This window comes from Saimiri boliviensis, chromosome 16, assembly GCF_048565385.1.
Source record: "Saimiri boliviensis isolate mSaiBol1 chromosome 16, mSaiBol1.pri, whole genome shotgun sequence".
Lineage (NCBI taxonomy): Eukaryota > Metazoa > Chordata > Mammalia > Primates > Cebidae > Saimiri > Saimiri boliviensis.
In genome coordinates this window covers 71546726-71566167 of record NC_133464.1, presented here as the reverse complement: position 1 = coordinate 71566167, position 19442 = coordinate 71546726, and the positions used below count along the sequence as shown (strand labels likewise).

Sequence of the window (19442 nt, the reverse complement as noted above, 5' to 3'; positions counted from 1 at the left end):
AGGCTTGAGCCACCGCGCCCAGCTACATGCAGTTTTTATTTAATTAAAAAAAGAAATAAATCTCTTTTACAAAAAGAAAATCATATGCATGACTCTAGGCCTAACTCAAATCAGCCTTTGCGTTCCTCTCCTAACCCACGCACCGTTCTGCTGAGATGGTGGGCCTACCAGCATGCTTATTTACCTGCATCTTTCTCATTTAAAACTCTGAACTATTTCCCAGTCCCCAGGAAAGAGTTCCAGATAGCTCCTTTACCACACCCTCTCGGCCTTCCCTTAGCCCTGCATGGTTACACTTCAGGCATACAAACCACTCAAAGTGCTTTAACCATGCCTGGGCCTTCCTTACTGTTACAGGTTTGTGTATAATACACTGTTACATTGACCTGGAATTGTCCATCTCCTGACTTTTTATAATGAGTTCCTATCGGTCTTTCAACTCAGCTTCACATTTCCCTCGTTACTTCCAGAGCCAATTGTTCTAAGTACTGTTTTCGTACCTTAAACGTACATTTACAATTGCACCTATCCCCAATATCTTCAGCATTATATTTAGGAATTATAATGAGACGTTCGAAGAAGGTCTGCCACTTTTTTTTTTTTTTTTTTTTTTAAATCGTACAACACAGGAAGCTTTATTCATCCGCTGCTGCTCCAAAGAGAGGCTGGGAGGGTTACTCACTTTAATATGGTATCTTCTTGGGCTTCTGCCGATTCTTTGGCAATTGGTTTCAGTTCATCCTGCTGCTGCTTCTCCTCTGCCGCTATCCTTCTTCTCCTCTTGTGCCCGAGGTTTTAGGTAACTGCAGCACGTGGCTCCACAGGTCATGCCGAGGCACAAGAAGGGGCAGCGGCCGAGCCTGATGAGCGGAGACACGGCACCATCTTGTCCCTGACCTTTGCACCGGAAGCACAACCCGCAGACCTAGGAGGACGCCGCACAAGCCCACAAAGCAGTTGAGGCAAAGGCAGAGCTGGGAGGACTTCTACGCTGTTAGCGGCGAGAGAGCGGAGGCGGGAAGGTCTGTCACTTTTAATCACTTCATCCCTAGCACTAGTATCTGGCACTGAGATGTCAATGACTATTTACTCAACTGAATTAACTGCTCAACATAGCAGAAGGCTTATGGGTCTATTTAGTCAGGCATTAACTGCTCACGTAAGTTCCACAGAAAAGCCTGGTTGAAGTCAGTAACCTCAACAATAAGGACGCTTTATATTCTTATGCCTATTTCTAGAAGTTACACATATAATTAGCTTCTTCTGCCTCTCCTTAACATAATGTGAAATAGTCCAGGCAGCTTCCCAGGAGATCCACTGTGTTGCTTGAGGGTAGGGTAAGAAGGTTGCCTCGGTCCAGGTTAGAAGTCAGTGCTTAGAAACTATTAAAAATCAAGTTTTTCTTGGAAAGTGTATCTTTAAAAGTAGCAGAAAAGTCAGAGTATTTTAAATAGTTGCCAAGGAAACACATTTCAGAGTAATGTGTTTTTATTTTACAGGAATTGATAAAAGAAGGGAAGACCCGGAAGTGGCAAATCTGGTCTTCCCATATTCTTCAATCCTCTTGATATTGTTTAAAAGATAATAATTATATTTTCCCTCACCTTGCTTTTCCTGTGTAAACAAACATATGCATGTCTAATGAAAAAAATGTGGTTTCTAAAAAAAGACAAGCCAGTATTAAAGAATCTGTGTCCTTGAATATAATTCTATTAATGATGTCTAATCATTGGAAAGAAATAGCAACATTTGACTTATACAGGAATATATGGATGTTAAAAATATACACATAAAACTATTATTTTTTTTATAACTCAGCCTCTATAGAGTATTATTCAATACTCACATAAAATTTGAAACACTTCAAAAGTAGATTCAAAGTTTTATTCCTTATGCTGCCATGAACATATATCATAGAACATATATGAATAGAATAAAGTATCTTGTACGTTTTGAGTAGAAAATCTCAATACTCAGTATCACTCTGTTCCAAGAAGTAAATATATCCTCAAACTCCATTTCACTAAGTTATAATCTTCTGTAATACAATCTGTTTGTAATTTAGGGACTCTCTAAAAGGCTTCCAATAATTATCTTTAAATATGACAGTCACAAGACATGAGTGGGTGTTTAGTAGTCAGTTATGTACATACAGTCTGATTACAAAATCCAAGACAAATTCTAAAACAAGCCTCTTATATAGAAAAAGTTCAGTATTATCAGCTTCTTATGTCAGTACCAATATCCATTCCAACTCCCTCCTACCACCACCATGACTACCACCGTATGATTCAGGCAGCCCTATAGACAGACAGTAATCCAGTGACTCTTAATCCTCTTGCTATTCTTGGATACCCAAAATTTCATATCTACATTCCTTGCAGTGGAACCAAGACTATGCTTCTAGAATTCCTTATATTAGCTAGGAATGGTGGGATTAGGAGATGAAAGAATTCATACAAAATTACAGCTAACTGATTCATCTTACTCTTTTATTTTCACTTAAGAAATGATAAAAGGCAGTGAATGCCAGAGATTTAGGTCCCAAAACTGAAGGATTTGTGCCTGTTTACCTTAGACATCTTCTTGGATGTCTTTGATCTGAGTCACCTGACATGTACTGACTAGGGAAGGAGGAAAAATTAACAGTCCTCATGTCCTCCAGCTTCAAGGCCGGCACTCTTTTTGTCCTAAAATACAGATTGTATTTCTTAGTTCAAACAGAAAAGAGGCCTCCATACTTGATAGTAAATAGAATTAAAATCTTAGCAATAATAAGTTTAATCGTAATTAAACAAAATGCCTCTTTTCTTTTTTGTACCGAGACTTTCAGTGGAAATAAAAGCTGTAAGGAGATTTAAAAATGCTCAAGAATTTCTTGCTAAGTTCTTCTCTAGTGCTGGAAAGTCCACTTGATAGCAAGCAGAACCTATCTGCTTCATATCATCTAGACATATTATTGCCAAATGTGAGTAACTATTTAACCACCTCCAAACTTTACAATGCAATTTTTTGTGTATCATACATATGCTAAATATAGTCAAAATATTTACTTATATTTCTGTCAGGATAAAATTACTTTACTGAAAACATTGTTGAAAGTGGAAGACAGTGTGAACATTTTTTCCTTTTCTAATTTCAGTAAGACTATGATATGTATTCTGGACATTTCTGTAGGTACCTATTTCCCTGATCTCAAAGGAATTCAAAAGTCACAATAGGGAATGTTTTCATAGCTACCCTTAGAATTTAAGAACAGTGAGCAATGGTCTAAAGTTATTTATATATGTATATATTCTAAAATTGTATGTATATATGTAACTACATAATTTAAGTTAGACATCTTAATTTCCAGTAAATCATGTATTCCATTAGTTGAAAGTAAAAAAGTGAAAGTTCCAAAAAGTGGCAAAGATACTTCCGTTTTCTGTCGCCACGTACATGCACAACATCTAACCAATCTCTACCTTCTCAGCAGGTTAAAGATGGGTTTCTCATTTAGAAAGGACTAGAGGATCCTTTATGACATACTTTCCTGTGATTTGCATATTCTCATTATTTAATTTTTGTCAAAATTATCTTCTGTCATAGCTGTACAAGTTATAGGTCTTCCCAGAGAAAGAAATGCCTACCTCTAACAGAAGCTAAGTAGAAGACAGAGTTTTCTACCTAAGAAGAGTGTAGAGGCAGAAAAACCCTGGGTATGAACATGAGGAGCTACATTTAAGGCAGTTCCTCACTATATCACTTCAGTATTAGCCTTAAAAAATAGTATTTAAAGAATGAGAATTTTTTTTGAATTGAGGAATGGGGACACATACTCATTATTTAAGAGCTAATGATAACTTCTGGTACTAAATGTTGTCAGCATTCAGATTTCTGTTCTATACCCAGATTTTAAGAAAGTCCAAAACATCACAAGAAACTGTCATTCGCATTGGAAGGTTATTAACCAAGCATAAAATATATCACTGTAATAGTGAAAAGTGTAGAATTAATATTTAACAATAACAGTACTGACAATCAACAATCATTGTAGAAGTACTACTTTAACGGGAAGGGCACAATTTTGTATTTCAAACAGATAGGGAATGATAAATGTCATTCTCTTTCATTACTCACCTTTCCTCCTTCATGCACACATTTAAAACTCCAGTAGTCCCTTGTCCCCAACACTTTCCCTTCCTTATTTAACCAGTCCAATCACCACTCTGCCCTCTTCTCTGTCCAGTGGCTCTCATTCTGAAGAAGACTTCAGAAACACCCTTGACAGTGGTTGAAAAGAAAATCAAAGTGATTTTCTTTATATGTGCATGTATCATGAGATGGACCACATTATATAACATCATAGCTATTTACATATTTATCTGTATATTCGCATTCCAATTTGATATTATTTATCTCTGCATCTAAAATTCCATTCAGAATTTCTGGCCCAAGGAATATTTTTGAGAACTTTTTAAAGAATAAATGAAGGGCCGGGTGCGGTGGCTCAAACCTGTAATCCCAGCACTTTGGGAGGCCGAGGCGGGTGGATCAGGAGGTCAATAGATCAAGACCATCCTGGTCAACATGGTGAAACCCCGTCTCTACTAAAAATACAAAAAATTAGCTGGGCATGGTGGCGCGTGCCTGTAATCCCAGCTACTCAGGAGGCTGAGGCAGGAGAATTGCCTGAACCCAGGAGGCGGAGGTTGTGGTGAGCCGAGATCGCGCCATTGCACTCCAGCCTGGTTAACAAGAGCAAAACTCCGTCTCAAAAAAAAAAAAAAAAAAAAAAGAATAAATGAATACATATATGACTAGTGACAGTAGAGAAACAAATTTTACCTACTGCTATCAAAATTGTGCCTATGTTATTTTATGGTTTTAAGACTGCTACATACCATGGAAGGAGAGGCTCTGCCTATACATAGGGCAGATGACAAAATAAAACAAATATAAAACAAAAAAACACATAAGCGAGAAAATATTCTTTGCCAAAGAAGTCAAAGATATAAAGTACATTATATAATATTACTGGTTTTAGTATTCTGTCTGAAGCATTAGGAAGAATACTATTTTCTCAGCAAATAAACATGACCATGAAATACAGGGAAAAAAAACTATTTGCTTTAATTCTGTTCCAAGTTAATGATTGCTTTTTAACTTTTTTCTCTCTCTCTCTCTTTTTTTTTTTTTTTCCGTCAAAATAGTGTTTATTTCACTTGGCGTCTGCCCTGTGCTCTAGTGCCTCCTTTCTGGGGCGGCATGTGGGGCTCACTCTCTATCTGACCACTGGCTGGGGGTGTCGGATGGGTTGGGGAACCGGGAACCGAGGAAGGCAGTGAGAGCCGGACAAGAAGTCGGAAGACGCACCGCGGCCCACAGCGCCGGCGGACCATGCGCACCCCTCCGCTGGGGAGGCGCCGTCGGGACGGCTGAGCGGCAGGGTGCCCGGCGTGCCCGCTCACGGGCGGCCCATCCGGGAGGCGTCCTCGGTGGCTGTGTCGGCCAGAAGCAGGCCGGGGTCTTTGAGCAGGTGCAGTCCGTCGAGGGTCAGGGGTGGATCTTGAGTTCATCCAGGGGAAACCGGCTGTCGGAGTCGAAGCTGACATCGCCGACCCCGGCCAGAGAGCTGGTCAGTTCTTTTTTTCTTTTCTTTTTCTTGTGGTTTGCTGCCTTCCTTCCCTTCACCTATATCCGGCGTTTCTCCGCATGCTATCTCTTCCCACCTCCCCACCCCCCATCCCTCCCCCATATCCCCCCAACAGACCCCAGTGTGTAGTGCTCCCCTCCCTGTGTCCATGTGTTCTCATTGTTCAACACCCGCCTATGAGTGAGAACATGCGGTGTTTGATTTTCTGCTCTTGTGTCAGTTTGCTGAGAATGATGGTTTTCAGGTTGGGGAGGGACTCTCCTGTCACTGTGGGGATGATGTTGGGGAGGCCGCTGTGGCTGGCGTAGCGCAGCTGCTGCGAGTCAGCCAGGCTCCCGTGGCTGCCCGAGAGGCCCATCATGGCCACCTGCGAGTCATTGAGCGTGGAGCCGGGGCTGTGCCGGCTGCTGGAGCTGATGGCGTTCTCCATCATGCTGAACTGCTCCAGCTGAGTGATGGGTGACAGCGGGGACAGGGTGGGCGACGCCTGTTGACTCCTCGCCTCTGTGCTCAGGGACAGGGGGCTGACGCCGGGTGGGCGGTGCTGCGGAGAGGACCCAGGTGTGCTCATCCCCTGGCCGGCGCTGCCGATGCCCAGGTGTGTCAGGTTGGACGCGAGGTTGCCGGTGCTGCTGGAGCTGCTCAGCGCGGGGAAGGTGGGCTCCTCGGGGTCCAGCGGGGTCAGGAGCAGGGAGGGAGCCCCAGGGTTGTGGGCGGCGGGGATCAGTGCTGTAGTGTTTTCCTGGTTGGCGGATGGGAAGATGTTGATTCCGGGGACCTCATAGAACTTGGGCCTGGACCCCGGGCTTCTTGGTATCCCACGCTTGCTTGGAAAGGTTTTTGTCTGCCTCTGATAAGGTCTCTTCCATTCCTGGGACTTATCAGTAGGACTCTTTTCTGGTGCACGTCCTGAGACCCACTGGTCAAGGATTCTGGCTGCGTGGGCGTCATTGTGCTCTGGTGCAGGGCAGAGTCAGAATTGGTCCTTCTCCAGCTGGTGTCTGCGGGTGGCAAGAGGTACACGGTGCCATAGGGGCAGCTGTCGGCCTGTCGTCCGTGTTTGTCAGACTTCACCTCTCTTGGTTTATGCAAACATTAAGAGATTAATCAGTGATCCTCGGCTTAAGCATAAGACTTGAAGTAGCAACAATCTTTATTGGATTGTCAGACTTCACCTCTCTTGGTTTATGTAAACATTAAGAGATAAATCAATAATCCCCGGCTTAAGCATAAGGCTTGAAGTAGCAACAAAATAAATATTGGCTGTGTCAGTGTTTTAATAGGCAGAATATGAAGAATAAAGTAAACAGAGAAATGCACAAAACTTTATTTTTGGTTTCTAGCCCTTCGTTTTAAAAAGAGTTGTTTAAATTTTTTAGATTTTGAGAGGGTGTTACTACCTCCACCACACAGAAAAAGTACTTGATGAAATTATCTCATTTCTATTTATTTTTCAATTATGGTTGAATACGCTTTATAACTTTGGTATGGAAATTGTTGGTTTCACATCAAAGAGAAACATGTAGCTTAGAAATATTAATATAAAGTATCACATGATTGTTTCCTTGGAAAATACATTACTGCATACATACTTTCTACTTCCAAACACATTATATATATGTCCCTTATTCTGTTAAAAAACTGTTAGCTGATGACTGATCTTGTTTATGGGTCTTGAATCTGTCTTGTCTCTAAGGTATAAAATCTGTATGATGAAGTAACTGGCCATGGATTTTATCAGTTATAGATTTTCAATTAGGAAAGGAAAAAAGTAAATGAAAGCAAGATTTTTTGAATAGAAATACTATTGCTTTTATATCAAGGAAATTGAGAAGTAAGCTTCTAGGGCCTATATGATGCTGTAAAACTTGTAATTACATATTCTCTCTTATACCAGGCAAAGGTTGATTTTGCACTCTAAAATGAAATTTCATTAAAAAATTTTCACAAAGTAACCACCAAACAAAGTCTGCTGTGGTGAATATATTAATTCTTAAGTCAGTGTTCTAAAAGGTCACATAGAATGTGTTTAGATAAAATAGCACTGTATATCTTTTTGTTAAAATATTTGTGTTTTTATACTAGAGGTCTATTGTTGCTGTCTATTTTGAAGCTTCCTTTTGTTTGCATTGTGCAAATTTACAAATAACTTTTTGGAACAGAGTGTAAAGATAAACTGAATTTTTATTCATTGCATGAATTATTTTAACATCATATTAAGTAGATCATCATAGAAATGGCCATTTCAAACAGAACTTCTCCGCAACACTTTCTAAGCGTTTATGGTATAAGCAGTGATAGTACCTTGAAAATGATCCAGCAATCCCATATTGGGTATATACCCAAAGGATTGTGAATCAGTCTATTATAAATATGCATGCACATGAATGCTTATTGTGGCACTTTCACAATAGCAAAGACTTGAAACCATTCCAAATGCCCATCAATGATAGACTGGATAAAGAAAATGTGGCACATATACACCATGGAATACTATGCAGCTATTAAAAAATATGAGTTCATGTGCTTTGCATGAACATGGATGAAACTGAAAACCATCATTCTCAGCAAATTGACATAAGAACAGAAAGCCAAACACTGCATGTTCTCACTCATAAGTGGGTATTGAATAATGAGAACACTGGATGCAGGAAGGGGAACATCCCCCACTGTGGCCTGAGGGGTGGGAGTCTAGGGGAGGAATAGCAGGGGGTGGGGGTATTGGGGAGGGATAACATTAAGAGAACTACCTCATGTAGATGACAGGGCAATGGATGCAGCAAACCATCACCATAACTCATATATACCTATGTAACAAACCTGCATGATCTGCACATGTACCCCAGAACTTAAAGTATAAGAAAAAAAAAGTATGATACAAATATTGTGACAATCAGATCTTAACTGTATTCATTGTTAAGTAATTTATTAATTAGTTTAAAGATTCCTGAATTCTGTAACATTTAATCTTTTTCCCCCATGTTCCTAAAATAAATGAATCACCCAAATGTGAATAAATTCATAGTCCACTTTGATTATTTTCACCACCATTCAAGATATGTCTCTGTTAGCTATAGCAAAGATATCTCAGAAAAAAATATGGTAATCCATGAAGAGATATAAAGTGAATAACTTCCTATATTTCTTTACATAATTTTTTACTTTAATACTTGTCTTGTTTACCTTGACCAGTAAACTATAGACATTTAATGTGTAAGTCTAATACAGTGCTGTCCTCCAAAATAAAATGCAAGCCATATTTGCAATTTTAAATGGTCTAATAGACACATTTCAGAATAGAGGATTGGAACAGATTACTTTTAATAATTTTAATAATGGATTTTAACATACCTAAAATCATCTCATAGGATATAAGCAACATAAACATTTATTAATGAGATATTTGACATTCTTTTCCTTTCCTTTTTGTAGCAAGCCTTCAAAATCTGGTGTGTATTTTACACTTTAAGCATATTTCCTTTTTGACAAACTATATTTCGAGTACTTAACTGCCTCATGTGCCTAGTGGCTACTGTATTAAAAAAGGCAGTCCAAGTGTTGTTCAAGTCATAGATGATGGATATTTTTAGAAATTTCAAAAGAACTCTCAAGAGGTTTACTGAGTACTGAATGTGGGGAACAGTAATTTTGTTGTTTCAGTGGCCGTTAGTAACAGGTCTATTTGAGAAGATAGTGATTGTAGTTATGTCCTTGACTGTCCTTCTCTCCAAAGATTAACAAGCAGGCAGTCAGCTGATGATCCCACGCTGCCTTTCACTACTCCCCAATGCTACATAGTACAGGGGATTTGCATTCTTTCTCTCACTTATATAGTCCCTTTTAAAGTGTTAAAAGAAGATTAAGTAATGGGGATATGGAAGACTTTAGAAATGGGACTTCTAGTCACAGATTTCTGTTCCAAGGACGGACTTTGGAAGCAGATAATCCTGCCTAGACAATGATACCTAGTTCCATGTTATTTTTTCATTGTCTTACTATCTATAAGCTATCACTGGTGTTAAGAGTTTCTATTTTGAAAAATAGTTAGGACTGAAATAGTTCAGTTTATCAGTCAGTAGCATCTCTGTATGGCATATTTTTGAATAGGAAATCTGATTACTTTCCTTCTTGCTAATATTATCTTTAAGAGCATGGGAGAATTGGTCAGTTTTTATGTGCGAGCATTTCACTAGTGGGTTGGCTTGAGAGAGGTTCTGCCAAAGGAGCTTTGTAAAATTTAACGACCTGGAAAAAGCATGTCTAGAGAAGGGTGAGAGGCTGAAATAGATGGCGGGGGGCAGGGGGGAGGGGCAAAAACATAGCCTACATATTAGCAAACATCTCATGTGCCTGAGATCTTAACACTGCAAATGACTTGCTTGTTACGTATTTGTGTTTGTTCCTCAAAAGAGAAAGAAATGCGTGAGGTTTACTTCCAACACTGAAGGTGCACATGACTGGAAAAAGTTGGATAAACAAAACATACCCATGCTCACACAAGCACCCTCTATTTCAGGCTAACCAAGATTTGTTGTTCTTAGAAAGCTAGAAGTACAAGGCACTTCAAAAATCATCAAGCATCACCTTTTCATTTTTCAACAAGGAAATTGAAGACCATGGAGGTCAGATGAGTTTCCAGGGACACAAAACTAGCAGCAGAAGCACAGTTAGCTCCTCATACATGTGGTAATGATTGGGCCTTCCTGAGTGAGGGAGAGGAGCTTTGGGATGAAGTCAACCCCAAAATTATTTAAAGATTATATAACTATAATTCTAATTCAGTAATTACAGATTTTGGAAATGAGCTGTATTACTTACATGACCACATACCATTTTACATTCTTTTATATAGATAATAAAAGGCATAAAATAACTAATTCTGGTTTAATCAGCCTCTAAAGGTTGCACGAAATAAAAGCTAAACTTCCAGTTCTAAAGTACTGGATCTTTACTTAACAGCCTTTCTTTTCTTTCTCCTAATCTTATGGAGTCCCTGGAACTGTTGTAGACAGAATCTCATTATCTGAATAACCAGCATAGTCCTTTGAAGAGAGATAAGTGTTTCCACTCTCGTCTTCCATGTCTTAGTGGGTGTTTTGTAGAGGGAATTGAAAGAACATCTCAGTGTTAAAAACTGAGGAACAAGAGTAATTTTACATAGGATCAGGTATAGTGATCTGAATATACATAACGGAAAAGAAAAGGAGAAGGTGTACTCCTACCTCCCTCAAAAAATCCATGGATGTTTTGTTTTGTAGTTTAGTTTTTAATCTAGAGGGTCAAGTAAAGGAGCCACTTATTGATCCTAAGGACTAATAAAGCAATGTTCCCTGCTATAAGAGAAAGAAGAAGAGGCTATGCACATAGTGACCAAGAAATGGCCATCTTTTTAGTAAGAATTTGTGTGTTCTTTGCTTCTATTTCAACTTTTATATAGGACTTGCCTAGGTTTTTCCCTATGCATTCCCTTCCTTTATTTCACATGACTTTTCCTACATCCTCTGTTTCTCTCTCTATTCTCATTACTGCCACCCAAGCCACCATCATTTTTCTTTCTTTCATTTTTTCTTTCTGTCTTTCTCTCTTTTTCTTTCTCTTCTCTCTTTCTTTCTTTCTTTTCTCTCTCTCTCTTTCACTCTCTTTCCTGTCTTGCTCTGTTGCCCAGGCTGGAGTGCATTGGTATGATCTTGGCTCACTGCAACCTCTGCCTCCTGGGTTGAAGTGATTCTTCTGTCTCAGCCTTCTGAGTAGTTGGGACTACAGGTGCACACCACCACATCCAGCTAATTTTTGTATTTTTGTTAGAGATAGGGTTTCATCATGTTGGACAGATTGGTCTCGAACTCTTGACCTCAGGTGATCTGTTCACCTAGGCCTCCCAAAGTGCTGAGATTACAGGTGTGAGCCACTGTGCTAGGCCTATTTCTTATCTGACACATTTCAGTTACTTGTCCTATGCTATTCTAAACACAACACCTAAGCTGATCTTCTCAAAACACAAATTTAATTATGACACTTAGCGGCCTAAAATCTTTTAAAAGCTTCTTTAGGCATTTAGGATAAAAACTAAAGTTCTTAAAGAGGACACACTTGATCTCACCTCTGCCTACCACTCTCCAGGGTTAGCTCATCCACTGGCCTTGCTCTCTGTGCTCCAGTCTCACCGATTTCTTTCATCGAAGTATCACCCACGTGATGCTTCCTTTGTCTATAATACTATTTGTAAACCCTCACACTCCTTTACTTCTTTTTTTTCTCCTATTCAGTCTTCCTAGTTCAGATATCCTCTGGCATTGTTACATTGCTCCATATATTCTTCATAATTCTTTCCAAAGACTGCACTAATACTTTAATTTGAGCCATTATTTTTTATATTAATCTCTCCCACTTGACTGCTAGTTACACAAGGGCAAGAACTCTACTTATTCACCTCAGCATTACCAATCCCTAACAATTCCTAATACATATAGGTGCACAGTAATATTTGTTTAATGAAGAATAAATAAAGGCATGTATGCCGATGTGTGTGCATAAAAAAATTAATGAAAGCAATGAGATACTTATTTCACCTTTCTTAGAATAGTTCAGAGTGTTCTCAAGAATTTGCAGGAGTCTCATGGTCTAAAGAGAGCTGAAAGCACTTGTCCAGGCCCACCTTCCAGACTTGTCCACCTTTCTTATTCATGGAATCTTAGGCTCCATATGGCTGGAAGGTATAGTATGAGCCACCTGATGTTGCTAAAGCCAAGAGCAACATGCCACTTGCAGGCCAGACATGCATGTCTCTGTGTCAACATATAGACCTGTAGGAAACCAGGGAAATCAACAAAGTAATGCACCTTTGCTTAGATTGAATGGTAGTAAATAAATAAGGGAATTTTGTGTTTTACAGAGAAAGCATGTATTATATGAAGTGTCCAGATTCCAGAGCCAGAAAGACCTGTCTTTAAAATGCAGATTGTAAAAATAGCTGCCTTCTGGGGAAGAAAAAAATGAGATAAAGTATGTTGAGAGCTTATCACAGTACCAGGTGCAAAAATATTATTAGTTCTTTCCTTCTTCCTGCCCTCCCATCCCAATGCACATACTTGCATTGAAGACATTACACAACTTAATGCAATTTGCAAATATTGCTATATCTACTTGCAACTACCGTGAGAAAAGTGGGTTCACAAAGTTCAGTCATACATTGCTTTTTCTGGACACCACATCTGACCTCATAAGGAATTATTCTTCACTAGATCATAACATCATAGGTTGTTTGGTCAGATAAGACACTTGGGAAATCTGCCAACTGAAATGTGATCTTGGTCATTATCCGGAATTGGCATATATTAAAAACTGTCCATCTCTCTCCTCTTGTAACTGTATATGGAGATTTGAATCGCTTGCTAGGAACTGTCCCTGCCAACCTATGACAGATACAGCAAAGTGACTCAGAGAAACCGTGGGAATATGCCTCAGTGCCCCACTCCATTTTGGGAGCAAAGGCGTACCTAAGGCTTTCTACTAATTTTTTACACATGAAAAAATTAGTAGAAATTTTTTTGCATGTCCTTTTTAAGAGCCTCAAGACCTGATAAAACTGTGTTAGAATTTAATATGTTGTTTTTGAGTGTTTGTAATTTTTACAGACTAAGAGAAACATTAATTTTTTTTCTCCTTACTGCAAATCAAAAGCAGAGATAAAGTATGTTTAAAACATACCTTAATTTGTTACGTGTTCTTGGCGTGACCTCTTGTATAGTTTCTTAGATGGAGTAATACTTTGGCAATCATCTTACCCTTCAAGGTCTAAAAAAGTTCTAAGTACTAAAATATAAAGGAATTGTAAGAAGATGAACAAATTCATTAAAGATGAGATAACTTCTTTTAGAGGAGAATTTTGAATCCTAACATTATAAGTAAATTAAAACTATTCACTTGAATTTGCACTTCTATTTTATACCAACATTTCATTAGCAATGATTTCTTTACCATACATTTGCAAATATGGGGTAGCTCATGAACAGAGCACTGGCTTTGAATTTCTAGTCAAGTTTTGTATAAGAAAATTTCTAGACTGAGTTATTCTTTTTCAAAATAAAGTTGAACTCTGAACCTACATAGTATCTTGAGGAAGTGGTTAGTACTTTGTGTATGTGGTGGGAGGGGAGGTCACTCTGAGGACATAAAAGACATTACTGCTGAAATATGAATGTTGATTCTTAAATATTTTTAACACAAAATTTCAGATAAACAGATCTTAAAAAAACTCTCTCTCTACTTAAGGGTTATTTTTAATCATTACAAGTCTCAACGAGCATGGTATTTTTAAACTAGGAAGCTGGAAAAAAACATTTTTATTTTTAAATTGTCCTTTGTGAGTTTATTTTCCTCATAGCTGCTTCTCTTGGGTACATCTGAGTTCTTAAAGTATTTTTTTTATATCATGTTTGATATAGGAGACTAAGAAGTTTGGAGGGGATGGTGGTAAAATAGCATAGACTGAATACGTGTTTATATAACCAAACGCACACTCTTTGATCTGGAGACCTACTGTAAGAGTGTAATAACACATGTAGGTGGAAAACAAAAACATTTGAAGTGAGGCTGCCCAGAACGTAGTAACTTATTTCCATGACAATATCCACAACATTTTACAGGGAGTTATAAGGGAGAGAAATAGGTACAAGAACAATTTAAAATATTAGTCATATAATTCTCAGTGAATTATATTGATTTAGAGATTTATACCAAAGCTTTTCACAAAGACTGAACAGCTAATAGATGATGATATCAGAAAATAGTTTTAGAATAGAGCCCTATTTCTACTTTAGAAATTTATAGTTTTTAAGTCTACATTTTAAATGCTCTTGGCTGCTTAGTAGTAAGAGGAATGGACTATGTTGTATTTTACACACCCACATGAGTTTATTAGCAATGTGGGTCTAGAATGTATACTGAATGGACCTGTCTGATGTGGTGTGGCTGAAACATTTCTTTATGAACTGTTATAGTCTCAATTGTGTCCTTTATTCAAGGTTAGTATGTTTAAGTCCTAACTCCAGAACCTCAGAATGTGACAGTATTTAGTGATAAAATCTTTAAGAGGTAATTAAGTTAAAATGAAATATAGAGGGAAGACCAGGTGTAAACACAGAAAGAAGACAGTTATCTCCAAGCCAGAGAGAGAGGGCTCAGAAAAATCCACCCCTGTTTATGTGTTGCTCGTAGTCTTCTAGCCTCTAGAGCTGTGAGAAAAAAAAAAAAAATTCTGTTTAAGCTACCCAGTCTGTGCTACCTTCTTATGGAAGCCCTAGGGAACTAACATATAGACCAACCCCATCCTGAAAGGAACAACTATAACTTTGAAGAAAATACAATGAAAAACTACCCCTTAATAATGGAAATGAATAAAAATATGCAGATCTGGAAAAGAGTAAAAACTTGGAAGGAAGGACCAGTCTAATGGGTTTCTTATTTACTTATTTACTTGTTTGTATATGGCTATTAGCCAGAGGACAGGCTACCACTGTGGTACATTGTGGAGAGGCAAGAACTCTGAAAATATAAATAATAATGGTGTACAAAAATATATGACAGTATTCAGGGCAACCACAACTTCTGGAAAATGAAGAGAGAATTCCATAAAAGAGGGAGTGAGAGAAAAGATTCCCAAATTCTGTACAGAACCCTAAGCCATGCATATGTAGGGCAGACTGCAGACAGTCTAGCTAAAGGGGATTTAGAGAAGAACTGAACTGAGACATACTGACTTTAAACTACAACACACAACACACATACAGACAAAACTTCAGATGATTATAACAGAGTTTAGAGTTTCCACAACATAAAACATCCAAGATACAATGCAAAATTTCTCCTTCTAGAAAGAAGCAGAAAAATTGATCCATTCTCAAGAGAAAAGACAATCAATGAAGACTGACTTCAAGATGACCCAGATAATGGATTTAGCAGACAGACTTCAGAGCAGTTATTATAACTAAGCTCAAGACGGCAAAGAAAAAAATAATATGGTCATAATAAATGAAAACATAAGTCTCAGCAGAGAAATCGAAACTATAAAAGAGCAAATTGGAAAGTCCAGAACTGAAAATAAAATATCTAAAATATAAAAATATTACTGAATGAGCTTAACAGCAGAATGGATATGACAGAGGAAAGAGGAAGTCAAGCCAAACACTGATCAACAGAAATTATCCAATCTAAGTAAAAGAGAAAGAAATATTAAAATAGGCTAATAGAACCTTAAGTATCTGTGGAATAATATCAAAAGGTGTATTTGAAGTATCAGAAGAATAACAGAATGAGTCAGGAAAATAATACTTGAAAAGATAATGGCATAAAGTTTCCTCCAAATTGGTGAAATATATAAATTTACAGATTCAAGAAGCTCAGGAAAACCTCAAACAGAATAATGATGAAGAAAACTATGCCAGAACACATGAATAGTCAAACTTCTAAACAAACAAAAAAGAAAAAATTATAAAAGCAGTCTGAGAAAATGGCATATTACATGCAGGAGAATACAAATTAAAATTATTGCTGACATTTCATCAGAAATTATAGCTCCCAGAAGGGAATGGGGCAATATCTTTAAAAGATTGATAGTGAAAGACAAAAAACTGTCAATCCAGAATTTTATACTGAATGAAAACATTCTTCAAGAATGGAGATGAGTGACACATGCCTGTAGTCCCAGCTACTTTGGAGGCTGAGGTGGGAGAATCACCTGAGTCTGGGAGGTTGAGGCTGCAGTGAGCTGTAATCATGCTACTCCACTCTAGTGAGACCATGTCTCATAAAAAGAAGAAAAAAAGAATGAAGGTAAAACAAAGACATTTTCAGATAAAAGCACACTAAAAATATTTGTTGCCAACAGACATGTACTACAAGACATGCTAAAGAGGTCTCTTCTGGTTTAAAGGCAATGATACTGGAACAAAAAACAAAAACTCAGATCAGGAAGGAATGCAGAACATTAGAAAAGGCAAATACATAGGTAAATAAAGGATAATTTTTTCTATTATTTAAAAACATTTTTCTGTTATTTACACACATATCAATGTATAAAGCAAAAATTAAGATATTGTGATATTTATAGTGTATGGAATGTATATTTCAACTACAGCATAAAGAACAGCAAGGTGGGGTAAATGGGTCTTTTCTGTGGCAAAGCTTCTACATATTACATGAAGTATACAATATGAACTCCAGCTAGACTGTGTAAAATTGAGTGTATTGTGGCAGACAGAATAATGCCCTCCTTGAAGATGTTTATGTGGATATGTTATGTTACATGGCAAGTGGGAATGAAGGTTGTAGATGGAATTAAGATTGCTAATCAGCTAACATTAAAATAGAAAAATTATTCTGGATTATCTATACTACTCAGTGTAGTCAGGAACCTTTTTAAAAGGTGGAAGAAGGAGGCAGGAGGGGGCTGAGATGATGCTGCTGAGTAGGACACAACCTGCTACTATTGCTAGCTTTAAAAATCGAGAAAGAGGAGAAGATGAAAAGGGCAAGGAAAATGATTCTCCCCTGAGCTTCCAGAAGAAATGCAACCATGCCAGGAACTCAATTTTAGCTCACTGAGACTTGCATCATATTTGTGGCATACTGACCTATAGAATAATAAAGGATGTGTTATTTTGAGCCACTATGTAAAAATCTGTTACAAGCAGCAACGAAAACTAATGAATGTATATATTGAAATTCTGATAGCAACCACTAAAATAGAAGGCAAAATGGTATAGCTATCTAGTGCACGTCCTAGAATGAAAGAGAATGCCAGATACTTGCCATTTCTAGTAATGGGAAGCCTGAGTCAGTCTTTTGTTTTGGACATGAGAGACTGAGCAGTGAGGTTATTATTATTATTTTGCTTTTTACTAGAATTATTTTTTTCTACATTGAAATTGGTATTCTGCATTATCTAATGAGAACATTTTAAATAGTCATTTTATTTTTGTGCTAGATATTTTTATATAGAAAGATAGCAGTATAGAGTTTACAGATTTGAAGATAATCAGTATTTAAGGGTTTTGCAAATAAATATTTATTTCTCAACACCTCACATAATGGCACACACCTAAATATTAACAAAACTAATCTTTTGCACTTGTGCCATTACATGATTTTCACTCAGGAGTATGATTATTTTTTATTTTTCATTTGAACACATATTTCCTATTAGCAGGAGTTTTACTTGGGTACATTCTGAATATACTTCATTTTCAATTCTTTAGGGATGCATATTTAATAATATACAGAGACACAGCTCAGGGTATTTATACAGCTCAACAATTGGTGGAGTCTAATCTTTAAACACATGGTGTGTCAGTGACAACAGACCTCATAGGCTGCTGTAAAAATATTTGCCACTGCCTGGCAAAATATTTATTATGAGTACTTGGAAGAATTTGAAGAAAAGGACTATTAGGAGACATGTTCTAAACAAATAGCTGCTTCTTCCTAACTTCACAGACTATACACAAAGCTTCCCAAGAGTCAGCCTATGAATAGTTCTATTACAATAAAGAAAGGAGAAGGACCTTCTGCATTTATAGCCTGCACCTTTCTATTTTTCGTAAGGTGCTTGTTTACAAAATAGTTGTCCACTGCTAAAAGATTGAAAAAAGAAACCCTCTAGTTTCGCTAAGTTCTTTTATCCAATAATGTCTTGAAAAGGTTAGCAAATACAGTAGTAAGCTCAATTTATTTTATCATATTTTTAATTACAAAACACTTGTCTAGTAAGTCATTTCTCGAAATACAAAATATTGTTAATAAAAGTATTCCTAAGGGATGTTGTGAAGTGACATTCAAATATATTCAGCATTATTGTTAAAGTCTAGGGCTTTCAAAGAGGCTATCTTGGGGTTTATACTATGTCATTTTTAGTGGAATATTATGAAGGAGTTTCTGCCCATTGCACTTGGCCCTACTACGTATCCATGAATATTATAAAGCAGTCTAGAATAAGGAGCCAATCAGATAGTTAGATATGGCTGAACATTGCAAACCTTGTAATTTTACCTTTGAAAAATGGAACTAAAAGTTCAAGATTATTTAACTTTATCTTTAAACTCCTTCATTTATAAATAACACAGAATATAGACTTTTCCAATGGATTTTATTTAAATTAATTTTCTCATTTTATATTTCAGTCTTCTACTGTAAGAGCAATTATAGGCTATTTTTTTGTTTTTAAAAAATTTAGGCTATTTAATTTTTTTTTTTGCTTTGACTTATAGGCTATTTAATTTTTTTTTTTTGCTTTTAAAAATATTTTTATAGGTGTATACGTGGAGTTTTGCTATGCTGCTCCTGCTGCTCTTGAAGTCCTGCTCCCGCTGGTCATGTGATCCTCCCATCTTGGCCTCCCAAAATGCTGAGATTACAGGTATGAGCCACCACACCTGTGGCATATTTTAATTCATCACTCTTCAGGCAGAAAAATCTTATTCAAGAATTATCACTATTATATTAGCATTTATTCAGATATTGTGGTAGAAGATTATGGATTAAACTCTTTGATGTAACAATTTCAGAAGGAACATGTGGACGTATGTAAAAGGTAAGAATAAAATGTCTGTTTCATACATAAAGAAGTAGAGACTGAGGAAGGTTAAATATTTTGTTCAAGGTTACACAGTAGTAACTCTCAGATAAGTGGTTTAGACCCAGGTATGTTTTGCTGTTGGGATACTTTCTGTTATATTTTACTCTTCCCTGACTAGCTAGCCACATCAGCCCAATCAGCCTGGGTGTTCAGTGGTTTGACAGACTGGAGTCA

General features: G+C 37.3%; 1 protein-coding gene, 1 long non-coding RNA gene and 1 pseudogene across 2 annotated transcripts in view; 1 reads left to right on the top strand and 2 right to left on the bottom strand.

Moving 5' to 3' along the window:
- LOC141581658 (uncharacterized) overlaps nucleotides 1-19442 on the top strand; it is a 772188-nt gene that overhangs the window by 582542 nt on the left and 170204 nt on the right. The window contains exons 11-12 of the long non-coding RNA XR_012514424.1: nucleotides 825-1022; nucleotides 18944-19049. This is a non-coding gene — a long non-coding RNA (uncharacterized LOC141581658). The remainder of the gene's footprint in view (nucleotides 1-824; nucleotides 1023-18943; nucleotides 19050-19442) is intronic.
- The window catches only part of TRPC4 (transient receptor potential cation channel subfamily C member 4), a 203736-nt gene that overhangs the window by 69546 nt on the left and 114748 nt on the right, over nucleotides 1-19442 (bottom strand). The window lies entirely within an intron of this gene.
- LOC141581657 (CREB-regulated transcription coactivator 1 pseudogene) lies at nucleotides 5762-6724 on the bottom strand (annotated as a pseudogene).